This window comes from Lupinus angustifolius, chromosome LG05 (genome assembly GCF_001865875.1).
Source record: "Lupinus angustifolius cultivar Tanjil chromosome LG05, LupAngTanjil_v1.0, whole genome shotgun sequence".
Lineage (NCBI taxonomy): Eukaryota > Viridiplantae > Streptophyta > Magnoliopsida > Fabales > Fabaceae > Lupinus > Lupinus angustifolius.
The window spans coordinates 13,168,822-13,180,979 of NC_032013.1; the positions used below are offsets into that span (position 1 = coordinate 13,168,822).

Below are 12,158 nucleotides of genomic sequence, written 5' to 3' on the forward strand. Positions count from 1 at the left end.
CAAATTCACACGAACTAAGCATTCATGCACTAGAGAGAGTAAATCAACTAAGTGAAGATAAACTCAACCAATCAATTTCTAAGGAATAAAATTAAGCAAACCATATTCAGAAATAAGATAGAAGAAATCAACAATAAAGAAACCGAAAATGCATTAATAACAAAATCTTAAGAGTTGTGATACATCATTACCAAAGGAAATTAGTCCAGAAATTTAGCCTTCCATGATAATGGAAGAACAAACCAAAAATGAAAAAGGAAGAAGGAGTGAAACCCTAGCAGAACAAAAAGAGGGGAAAACGGAAATGTGTATATTTCAAAATGAGGGAAAACTGAAGTGTGTGTGTTTGGAGTGGGGAATCCGAATTTAACCCTTCCAACACACATCAAACCGAATTGGGCCTAAACAATGGGTCCAAAGCTAAATTACAATAAAAACAATTCCTAAAATAAAAATACAATCTTCACTTCAACACATATCCTCGACTTCCATAATGCCCAAAATGCCATTGGTGCCAGATCTGAAAATGATAATAGATTTAATCAGGCCAAATAATCCCAAATTAACTCATTTTAGGAATATTAGTCCAATAAAGTCTAAAACACTAAGGCATGTGAAACAAAGTCAATTAGGCACCAAGAATCATCAATAATGCTAAATTAAGGTTATGAATAGTGTGTAATATATTGTTCATCACCCGCTCTCATCATTTTCTTGGCCATAACATGTCCATTCGAATGGGTTCCAAAAGTTCCCTCATGCATTTCTTCCACCATTTTTTGAGCTTCCTTGGCTTCCAGACATCGGAGAAATACCATATCATGATTCCTATTGTAAACGACATCCCCACTCAAAAAGAAGTTTGTGGCTAGTCTTATGAGTGTTCTTTTGTCGTTTTCTGAAGCATTGGGAGGATAAGCTTGATTCCTTAAGTACTCTCTTATGTCATGATACCATGGTCGGCCATCGACTTCTTCTTCGATTGCGTTACAATAAGCAGGTTCAGTATTATCCTTTATCTTAAAGAGTAGTAAGCTGTCTCCACCAACATGGAACATTGAAGACAAGGTTGCCAATGCATGAGCCAACCTGTTATCTTCTGTAGGGATCTGATAGAAATCTATTTGGTCGAACTGGTTAACCCACTTCAGGATGTGGTCTCTATAAGGCACCAATTTTTTGTCACGAGTTTCCCATTCTCCTTTTATTTGATGGATTACTAGAGCAGAATCCCCAAATATTTATAGGATCTTGGCTTTTGAGTCAATAGCGGCCTTTAGTCCCAAAATGCATGCCTCGCATTCTGCCACATTGTTAGTACAGTCAAAACATAGTCTAGCAGTAAAAGGAAGGAACCTCCCGGTTGGAGATACAAAAACAACACCCGCTCCATGTCCAAACGCATTGGAGTAATAAACTTGGTTTTGTTTACATCTTCTGGCGCCATTTAGATATGATGATACCCCGAATACCCGTCCATGAATGAGAAGAGGGAATGGTCAGCGGTGTTATCAACCAGAACATCTATATGTGGCACCATAAAGTCATCCTTCGGGCTAGCCTTGTTGAGGTCCCTGTAGTCAACACATATTCTCAACTTTCCTCCTTCTTTGGCACAGCTGTCATGTTGACTACCCAATCTGGATATTCAGCAACTTTAACGAACCTAGAGGTCAACCATTTTTCTACTTCCTCTTTGACCCTTAAGGAGATCTCTGGCTTGATTCTTCGTAATTTAGGTTTCACTGGCCTAGAGTTGTGCATTAGCGGAAGTTTGTGCTCCACTATACTTCGATCTAGTCCTGGCATCTCTTCATACGACCAAGCAAAGACGTCTTTGAATTCGTGTAGGAGTTGAATTAGCTGTTCTCATTCCTTACCATCCATTATGGTGCCCACCTTCACCTCTTTCTTATCTTCTTCGGATCCTAGATTGACAAGCTCGACGGGCTCTTGGTGTGGTTGAATTTCTTTAGCTTCTTTCTCTACCAATCTGAGCAGTTCGGGGGAGGCCTCCCATTCATCATCATCACTGTTATTATTCTTTGTTTTATTTTACTCTGATTTTTCAACATGCAATGGAAAAAAAATGTAAAAGAGACACATGGATATAACCGAAAAGATTGATCTTTATTGATTGGAATGAAAATATTGAAACAAATGAGCCCTTATTATTTCCAAACATAAAAATATATAAAAAAATGTCTAATAGCCTCGGGCATGGCTAAACAAACTACATTAAATTATTACTTTGGTCCTAAAGTAACTGATATATGTAACTCTTCATGCCAATTCTTCAAGCAGGTGCTTGGGGGACACTTATACACGAACCCAGACTCTTCCTTCATTCCTTCTTCCTCCGCGGTGGCCACCATTCCTAAGGAGCGGACACCGCCGCTGACAAAGCATTGGCTGATATGTGGTATTAGAATCCTTGCCACATTCTCATGTCCAAATTACCCTAGTCGGGTCAGACGCTCACATTTCTTTGCTTCCACGGTTCAGAATTTGTCCTTCCATGTCGGTCTATACCCCAAACCATATCTACCTTTATTAGCCTTAGGTATTATGACTTCCTTGCAGCCTTGTCCATACTTTCCCAGTCCTTTCCCGGGTTGATATCCTCCACGGATCATTACTTTTTCCATCATGAGAGAAGCATCTGATGGATATGGGTTTAGCAACGACATAACTTCTATTACAAATGTGGTGTTTGCAATCTCGAGGCCCTGTAATGGTGTTTCCAATGCCTCCTCAGTCACTTCTATATATCGTGCATTAAACGGCTGAGACACTATCACATCCTCTTCTCCTGAAACTGTAATCAGCCTTCTGATCACTATGAACTTCACCTTTTGATGCAAGGTAGATGGTATAACTCCTGAGGAATGAATCCAAGGACGCCCTAACAAGCAACTATACATTCGATTGATGTCCATGACATGAAATAATATGTTGAATATGCATGGCCCTATCTTGATAGACAACTCCATCTCCCCCATCACGTCCCTACGAGATCCATCAAAACCTTTGACAATCATTGAGCTAGCCCTCAAGTAGGAGGTACCCACCAGTAATCTGGAGAAAGTTCTTTTTGTCATAACATTCAACGACGACCTATTATCTAGGAGGACTTTTCCGATCACACAATCATTACACATCACTGAGATATGCAGGGGACGAATATGTCCAATGCCCTCAGAAGGTATCTCTTGATCACAAAAGGATATATAATTATCTGCCACCATATTGTTGAATATCCCTCCCAACTTATCAGTTGTAATTTCGTGGCTGACGTGATCCTGATTCAACACTTTTAGTAGCACATTTCTGTGGGCCTTAGAGCTCGTTAGTAAGGATAACAAAGATATCCTTGCTGGAGTCTTATCAAGCTGATCCACTATTTTGTACTCACTTTGCTTGATGAATTTAAGGAACTCACATGCCTCTTCGTTTGATACGACTTCAGGTAATGCCACTTCGACATCCTCTTCTACATGCTCTAGCACTTTTTCTTTACCCTTAGTGGCCCTAGATGGACCTCTTTCTATCTCTGGTGGAACATAAACACGCCCAATCCTCGTAACCCTTCTATTTCCATCAATGTTGGTAACCACATAAGGACTCATCATTGGCTCTTCTTTGTAAACCCAAGGCACTGCCTTATCCGATTCGTAAGGGAATGGGGTCCCTCCTCTTGTTATCATGGGCTCCATCTGCCGGATGAATGGTTCCCATTGACGCTGAGAGAAATATGTCTGAACACCCCCGAGTGGATTTATGACGGGCTCGTACGTACGTATGAACACATGTATTGCCATAGCACGAGGACCTTCCGCCTATGGCAATCAGTTTCAAGTCCATCATTTTCTGAAGAAGCGACTTGAATTCTTTACATTCTTCCAAACTGTGACCCACACGTCCGTCCATTTCACAACTCTTCGCATTACTGTTGTCTGTTTCGTGGGCAATAACTTCTACCAAACCCTGCCTGCACATTTCTCGGAAGATGAACCCCATGGGCATCCTCACATCTTCAACTTTGTCGATGACTCCGACCTCGATCTTTGTTTCTATAGCATTTACCTCATGATTTTCATGGTTAGGTAGAGGATTTCCAATTATGTTGGGTCTAGTTTCCCTGAAATCCCTAACATATTGATTCACTCTTTTGAGAAAAAATTTCTTTTGGTGATAATTAAAATGTTCAGGAATTATACCTAAGGCTTTATAGTTGGTCATATCAGCAAACCATGGTCAAGTTTGAAGTTGAAACAACTATTCATCAGGAAAGGTTTCTGCTATTTCTTGTTCTCTTAACATGACTTCTTTATTTACCAATCTTGACAAATGATCTGCCACTTGGTTTTCTTGGCCACTTTTGTTGCGGATTTCTAAGTCAAATTCCTGCAAAAGCAAAACCCATCTAATCAATCGTGGCTTGGAGTCGGGTTTCTTTAGAAGATATTTGATTGTGGCATGGCCAGTATAAATAATTGTTTTTGCCCCAATCAAATAGCTTCTAAATTTTTCCAATGCAAACACTATTGCTAGTAGTTCTTTTTCGGTTGTAGCATAATTGATTTGTGCTTCATTCAAAACTTTGCTAGCATAATGTATTGCATGAAAAAATCGTTCCTTTCTCTGTCCCAGAACTGCACCAACTGCATAATCACTTGCATCACACATTAGTTCAAAAGGGGATTTCCAGATTGGTGCAGTAATGACAGGAGTAGTTACCAAGCACAATTTTAATTGTTTGAATGCTTCTAGACAAGAATCATCAAAGTTAAAAACATAATATTTTAAGAGTAAATTGCATAAGGGCTTAGCTGTTTTGGAAGACCCGACCCTACCCTGAAAAACGGGCCTACCCGGTTGCTTCGGGCCGGGTTAGACCCGGTTCAATGTGTTAAAAGGGAACGGCCCGTACAAAATTGAAATGGGACAACACCGGGTCAGGATGGGTCTGGGCGTGTCTTGGGGTCACCCGGCCCAGCCTGCACTATATATATATGAAATACAATACTCTTTAGTCTTTGCTCAGTATTCAAATATTGAAAGTTAAGTTAGGGGCTTAGGGCGTGTGACAGTGTTGAAACTTGAAAGTTTAGAACAACTTCTTCCTTTCTAAATCTTCTTTATCATTATTCTTTAGGGTTATTTTCTCATTGAAGAAATGAAGAATGGAGAACATGTGAAATAGTGAAAGCAAGTTAGCAACAAGCCATCAACCACGAACACTCCTCATTCCTTCCTTTTTTTTCACTTTCACGTGTTATTAGGGATTGCATCAATATCTTCACAGACTCACATTGTTCTTGCCTCATATCATCCAAATATTTCTCATTCCTTTAATTTCTTATTCTAACTCTTGAATTTACATGATCTTTGTATATGTTTTCATATTATTTCAACCTAAGCACATTGAAATTCAACTTCATCCATCTAATGGTTCACTAATTGCTATTAGCATTATTTGTCTACCACCGCATGTTTTATCAATTAATGTTCTTCATAGCTGATGCTTTTTATTTTTTAGCTAAAAGAAATTGCAAACAAAGAGGTTAACACAATCCCTCCCACAATAGTAGACACAAGTCAAAACCCTCCTACAAAACCACCAACAATAACTCAGGAAAGCGAGGTTGGTAGAGATGAAGACGAAGGAAAAAAGAAATCTGTTGTTTGGGATCACTTCACTAAGCTTCCTTTTACAGAGACTAAGGGCCAAAACAAGGCTAAGTGTAACCATTGTCGTAGCACATACTTTTGTGAACCAAACAAACATGGAACAAATTCTATGCGCAAACATTTGAAACGAAAGCATCAATGGATATTTTCTAAAGTGGGTAAGAAGGGAACACTTGATAGTTTTATGCCAAACGTTATAGAGGGTGATGTTTTAGATGGAACCAATTCTATGGGCTATAACTTAGATGACTGTCGAAGGGCTGTGATTGAATTTGTTATATGCGACGAAATGTCATTTAAGGTTGTAGAAGGGCGTGGGTTTCGTCGAATGATGAACCGACTAGAACCTAGATTCGTTGTACCATCTAGGTTCACAGTTGCAAGGGATTGATATCAACTATTTGTAGATGAAAAGAAAAAACTAAAGGCTTGTTTTGCAAAGTCATGCAATCGTGTTTGCATGACAATAGATTGTTGGACTTTAAACCAGAATTTAGGTTATATATGTTTGGCTGCACATTTCATTAATGAAGATTGGAGGCTACAAAAAAGAATCTTAAATTTTTGTCTAGTCGAGAACCACAAAGGTGAAACCATTGGTAGAGAAGTTGAGAGATGTTTAAGAGAATGGGGAATTGAAAGAGTGTTCACTATTACAGTTGATAATGCACGCTCGAATGATGGGGCAATTTCATACATTCGAAGGAAACTAGATGCAAGGGGTGGGCTTGTGTGTGGTGGAAAATATTTGCATATGAGATGTTGTGGTCATATTTTAAATTTGATTGTCAATGATGGGTTAAAGGAACAACAACCTTCTATTGATAGCATTAGGAACTTTGTGCGATATGTTAGGTCTTCTCCTTCAAGACTTACAAGCTTTAAAGAATGTATTGAGGCTGAATTGATTGAGTCTAAGAGCCTTGTGTGCTTGGATGTTCCAACTAGATGGAATTCTACTTACCTCATGTTGGGACATGTTGAGAAGTTTGAGAAGGCATTTGATAGAATATATGATCAAGAATCATATTTTTGAAAATGGTTTGGTGATGATGACAAAGGGAAGAGAAAATGTGGTCCACCTACAGAAAAAGATTGGAATCATGCTAGGATATTCATTCCGTTTTTGGAAATCTTTTATAGAATGACTTTGTGTTTTTCTGGTTCTCTGCATGTGACTTCAAACAAATGCTATAGTGAAATTGCATCAATACAAGCTACTTTGACTTCATGGAGTTATAATCAATCTGGACTTTTTGGTTCAATGGCTCTTTCTATGATAGCAAAGTATGATAAGTATTGGGAAATGTCGAAAAGATTAACCCTTTGTTGTTTATTGGGAATGTCTTGGATCCTCGGTTCAAACTTGAGTATGTCACTTGGAGTATAGAGGATACTTGCATTGAATATTTGGCAGCCAATATGCTTAATTTGGTCAAAGACACCTCGGAGGAATTATAAAAATTTTATGCTCAAGGAATTTCTGAAAATATGGAAAGGGTAGATGGTGGAGATTCCGCTAATAACACACTCAATGCAACATTGGAGGAGAACCTTAAGGGGTCAAACGTCCAACATGTGGTGCAAAATAGGGAGAAAGCTTGGAAAAAGCAAAAAAGAGCGAAAACTAATTCTGAAAAAACTGATCTTGAGAGATACTTGGTAGAAGATATTGTGGAGGATGAAGATAACTTTGACATCTTGGCTTGATGGAAGACAAATGCTTCAAAATATAGGATACTTTCTATCATGGCTCATGATATATTTGCCATTCTGGTTTCTACTATTGCATTTGAGTCATGTTTTAGCACCAGTGGACGTGTACTTGATGTCTTCAGCAGCTCTTTATCTCCTAAAATGGTTGCAACTCTTATTGGCACTCAAAATTGGATAAACCCGGTTGGCCTTAAGTTTTATGATTAAGATTTTGATCAATTTGATACTACTGAGAAGATTATTTGTGGTTAGTTTACTACTTCGTTTTACTATTATTTAATTATTTTAAACAAATGGGTTATTTCATATAAATCAGCTTTGTGTTTTGCAGATGTTTATGGTAAGATTCCTGAGTCACGTGGAGCAATTGAAGAACAACAACCATGAACTTTGAGTCATAGGCAACATTGACATCAACTTCTTTTTGTTTTGTAAATGAGAAGTTATCTTCTTTTTTGTGTGTAGGTTAAACACAATTTTTGTGTGTATGAATACTTCCTATATGACATTATTTTGGAATGTAAAGTGGGTTAGAAGGATTAGAAAAGTAGTGCATTTTGTGGGTCTATAGAAGCCTCACTTGACTTAGAATACATTATGAAGATTGATGTTTGTGATTTATATGTGATCTATATATAATGATTTAAACTAATTGTTTGTGATATATTTATCTCCATTTATACTATAGCTCATATATTTATGAATGATTTACACTACTTGTTTGTCATCGCTCTTGATCAACTAGGATTAACTTCAATATATGAAGTTTGGATTCAAACAAAATATGGCCAACTTGAATGTTTGCAGCAAAAACTTGGGCAGGTATGGATGTGAATATCTTTTCTTTTCTTTTTCTGCATTAATTTCTTACATATATGCAGGAATTTGAGCCATAACCACCTTGATGGTCCTTTGCTTACTGAATTTGGTAATCTTAGAAGCATATAGATCATATAAGTTCTATAGCCCTTTAATTGATGTTTTCAATGATCAATTTCTTGAGAAATTTCATTAATTTGTCTTTACTTAAACGGAATGCTAGGATTTTAAACAACAATAATCTGTGTGGGGAGATTCCATATTAATTAACCAAGTGTTTCAGTCTTATGTCTATGTGAGTATAATTGGCATTTAGCTGATTGTTTCGATTGATACTAATCTCTTCAGTAGATTTAATGAACTAATCTAATGGTTTGCTTATGTTAGTTTTAGGAACTTCTCTTACAAAAAGCTTTCTGGAATTGTTCATTCAATAAACAATTTCTCATAGATTTCAACTGATACGTAACCGTATATAATTGCAACTTCATTGGGAATCCTTTGTTATGTAAAAATTGATTAGGATCAATATGTCATCCTTTCATATTGACATCATCTAGAGGTATGTGACACCCACCTATTTGAGAAGTTTTTGGTTCAACTTTGCTTCTAATTAAATATAATGAGTCATATTTTGTACATGTTATATTTTTCCAGTAGCTTTCTCAAAAGTTGCAATTGTTTGTCACTTATTCAAAATTGTCATGTTGTTGGCCATGGTAACTGTTGTAATTGCTTGTTTCTCATTCAGTATATTTGGTGAATACCATCACCATATTCTAAAAGAAAGGATGAACCCGTACCCGTCCTAATTTAGTCGAGTCTTAATTGGACCCGTACATGTCGGGTCTCATCAAATATAGGGTCGGGTTCGGGTTCAATAATTAGCCCGATCAATATTTAGGATCAGGTAAGGGACAAGCCTTACCTGGCCCAACCTGGCTCATGCTCACCCCTAGAATCTACCATAGAATTAAGCATGTCCGAGAAAGCTTCTGATTCTTTTAACATTTGTTGGAGGAGGCAACTTTTCAATCACTTCTATCTTACCTTTATCAACTTCTAATCCTTTGGCTGAAATTTTGTGCCCGAGTACAATTCCTTCAGTGACTATGAAATGACATTTTTCCCAATTTAAAACCAAATCAGTATTTTGGCATCTTTCCAAAATTGTTTCCAAATTTGTCAAGCAAGTTTCAAAGGAGTCTCCGAACACAGAAAAATCATCCATGAAGACCTCGATGCATTTCTCCACCAAATCAATGAAGATAGCCAGCATGCATCTCTGAAAAGTTGCAGGAGCGTTACATAGTCTGAATGGCATTTTTCTGTACGCATAAACACCGAATGGACATGTAAATGCCGTCTTTTCTTGGTCCAATGGATCCACAACAATTTGATTGTATCCGGAATACCCATCCAGGAAATAGTAGAAGGCTCTTCCGGCTAATCTTTCCAACATTTGCGGTAATCGACACAAACTCTCCAACCAGTAACAGCTCTGGTTGGAATTAGTTCCTTGTTCTCATTTCGGATTACCCTTATCCCTCCTCTTTTCGATACCACTTGAACTAGACTTACCCATTTGCTATTCGAAATGGGGTAAATCATACTAGCTTCTAACATTTTCACAATTTCTTTCCTCACCACTTCCTTCATTGCCGGATTAAGTCTCCTTTGTGGTTGAGCACAAGGTCTGTAATCATCTTCTATCATAATTTTGTGCATGCAATATGATGGACTGATGTCTTTGAGATCTTTTAATGTCCATCCGAGTGTTGCTTGATGCTTTTCAAGACTTGTATAAGTTTTTCTTCTTCCAATTTGGACAACTTACTGTTGATGATTATTGGATTGTTAGCTTCTCCATTTAAGAAAACATATTTTAAATGAGACGACAATTCTTTTAATTCCAGTTATGATTCTTTCTCTGCTAGTACACTTGGATTTTGGTGACGAAAAAATTCATCAGAAAATTGTTTGATGATTTCTTCCTCCACTTTATTTTCTTGCATCTCCAAGGATTTGTTAGGTTGAGGGTGTTCTGCGCAAATTTCTTCCACAATATCTAATTGTAAACATTGCCCTTTATCCTTCGGATGATGCAAAATGGAAAATGTCAAACTCAATTTTATCGTCTGCAACTCAGACTAGTAATTTGCCATTTTCCATGTCAATCCCCTTTTTTGATGTCCTCATAAAGGGTCTCCCTAGTATGAGTGGGATCTCCGTATCTTCGGTAATGTCAATGACAGCAAAATCAACAAGGATAAAAAATTTGTCCACTTTGACCAAAACATCCTCTGCATCCCCTTCAGGATATTTAATGGATCTATCTGCTAGTTGCAAGGACATCCTTGTAGGCTTTAATTGTGTTCCTCCAATTCTTTTCATCATTGACAGTGGCATCAAACTCACGTTGGCTCCAAGATCAACGAGACTTTACCGACGGACACATTTCCAATAGTGACAAGAATGGTCACACTGCCTGGGTCTTTTGATTTGTGAGGAATGTTTTCTTGAAGAACAACACTACAATTGGCATTGAGTGAAACAACTTCCTTTTCCTGATAACTCCATATTTTGGATCATAGTTCTTTCATGAACTTGGAGTAAATTGGCATTTTCTCCAAGGCTTCAGCAAATGGGATATTGATTTGCAGAGTTTTGAATATCTCAATGAATCTTGCAAACTGTTCTTCTTTCTTAGCTTTTAATGGAGCTATCGGGTAGGGTATCTTTTTCTGTACTAGTGGGTGTTGTTTTTCTTCTTTTCTTACCCCACTAGTCTCTTCTTTTTCTACTTTATTTTTATTTTTTTTCTTCTAATCTCTCTTTTTTTTTCAACTCCACCTACTTTCTTCCCACTTCGAGTTGTAATACTTTCACAACATTATGACTTGACCAAATAAGTTCTTGTCAAGTTGTTGATTTGTTCTTCTATTTTAGTGAGAGCATCATTGGTGTTCTGCTGATGGTTGATAGTAGTTTGCATGAACTGGTTGAAAATTTTCTCAAGTTCATCATGATAAGTGTGAGTTGATTGGAAGGCATAAACATTCTGGTTGTTTGCACGATCATTATACCAAAAACTTGCTCTGTTGGTTTGCTCTATTTGTTTAGGTAGATCCTGAAGTTTTTGATGGACCGTATTGAGCTTGAGTTGAAATTCTTTGATGAATTGCTCAATTTCTTGTTGTAAATCAACATGTTGGTCCATTTCTGAAAATTTGAGATCAAAATGAACCGTTTTGTCTATTTCCAAAAGAGAAGATATTAGTATATAAAGAAAACTTAATTTACATCTTTGTACAAATTAAAACAATTTGTACAAAAGCAAGAATAAATTTATGCACAATTATTTGATGAATGACATATAAATATGAAATGTTATATTATTAAAGAAATTATCCGGTAATGACGCCAATTTGTTGAAAGGTTATATTATCGGGGGAAGGTTTGGCTTTCCCCTCTCAAAAAATCGTCCTAGCAGTAGTGCCAATTTGTTGAAAGCCGAAATTCCCTCAATTCGATGTGTTTACTTTTTATTTGATTAAGTGAACTCGGTTTTATTCTTTGTTCGCCATCTCGACTTTGATGAAATAAATTCCAACACCGGTATAATGATCTCAAGAATATTCCAGTTACAACTTACTTCTAATAATCATGTGAATAAGTTATTCATTCTTTTCCCCATCTCGGCTTTATTAGAATAAATTCTAACACCGTTATAATGGTATCAAAGCAATGTCCTATTACATAATTATTAAGTACCTTTGAATACCATCTCGGTTTTGTGGAATAAATTCCAACACCAGTTTAATGGTATTCTAATGTACAAAAGTGATGAGTAGTTAGTTGTTAGAAACAAATAAATAAATAAAAAACAAAAGAATAATAAATTTAAGTGACCTTTATTTATTTACTCC

At 37.0% G+C, this 12,158-nt stretch overlaps 1 pseudogene; it reads right to left on the minus strand.

Annotated features, from left to right (window-relative positions):
• LOC109347013 overlaps positions 1–1,447 on the minus strand; it is a 4,596-nt pseudogene extending 3,149 nt beyond the window's left edge.